The sequence below is a fragment of the Pelobates fuscus genome, chromosome 7, assembly GCF_036172605.1.
Source record: "Pelobates fuscus isolate aPelFus1 chromosome 7, aPelFus1.pri, whole genome shotgun sequence".
Taxonomy (NCBI): domain Eukaryota; kingdom Metazoa; phylum Chordata; class Amphibia; order Anura; family Pelobatidae; genus Pelobates; species Pelobates fuscus.
Window position 1 is genome coordinate 146,015,886 of NC_086323.1, and position 1,360 is coordinate 146,017,245.

Below are 1,360 nucleotides of genomic sequence, written 5' to 3' on the forward strand. Positions count from 1 at the left end.
ATCATCCACTACACAAATACACATCATCCACTACACAACCACACACATCATCCATTACACAACCATACACATCATCCACTACATAAACACACAAACTGCATCCACTACACAACCACATACATCATCCACTACACAAATACACATCATCCACTACACAACCACATACATCATCCACCACATAAACACACAAACTGCATCCACTACACAACCACACACTACAGTGTCCACCACCCCTGGCTACAGGTAAGAGGCAGGGAGGGAGAAATACATTTAAAAAAAAAATTATAAAAATTCAACAGCTAAAAAATACACACACGCAGCATCCACTACACAAACACACACACAGCATTCACTACACACACACACACCGAACACACACATCATTCACTACACAAACACACATCATCCACTACACAAACACACACATCATCCACTACACAAACACACACACAATATCGACTACAAACACACACACACAAACACACACATCATCCACTACACAAACACACACACAGTATCCACTACAAACACACACACACAAACACACACAGTATCCACTACACAAACACACACAGTATCCACTACACAAACACACACACAACACTCACTGCACAAACACACACACAGCACTCACTACACAAATACACACACATAATTCATTACACGCTACATCCACTACACAAACACACACTCTGCATTCACTATACACACACGATTCATTTACTCTACACACACTCTCTATCCACTACACAAACATTCAATCTGAATCCACTTTACTTGTGCATTTTGCATCCACTACACACATTCTACAGCCACTATACACACACAACCAAATTCAGTACACACACACACACACACACTTCATCCTTGTGGGTGGACTCAAGATGGGTTATGTGGGCTGACTTGGGGGCGGGCCATGTAGGCAGGCCCCGGAGGCCCAGACCTTGAACTGCGTCAGGGGCCCCAACATTTCTGGTGGCTGCCCTGCCCGCTCGCCGCACTAGTGCACTGTGCGTGCAGCCATGCACATAACAGAATGTGCACTGACTACAGAGTTATTTTCACCCGGCTATTGGGGCATGGCGGTGTCAGGATCGGGACAGGGATCCAACACGCAGAGTACAAACAGTAGAAAGGTACGTATACCGGGCCTTAGAATGGCCGGACTAACGTACAGAGAATAACAGAGAATGGTCAGAGACAAGCCGAGGTCGAGGGAACGAGAAGACAGGTAAGCGAGAGACAAGCCGGGTCAGAGGGATAACAGAGATAAGCAGAATAGTACAACAAGCCGGGTCAGAACCAAAGAGAATACTAGAATACAAGAGCACTGAGTGACTAGACAAGCTAGAACCACGAC

The 1,360-nt window shown here is 45.6% G+C and overlaps 1 long non-coding RNA gene across 1 annotated transcript; it reads right to left on the reverse strand.

Annotated features, from left to right (window-relative positions):
• Positions 1–276: 276 nt before the first annotated feature.
• Positions 277–515, reverse strand: LOC134568848 (uncharacterized). The gene is made up of 2 exons (XR_010084063.1): positions 472–515; positions 277–326 (listed from the first exon to the last, which is right to left on the reverse strand). It is a non-coding gene; the product is annotated as an uncharacterized LOC134568848 (long non-coding RNA).
• Between the last annotated feature and the right edge of the window lie 845 nt (positions 516–1,360).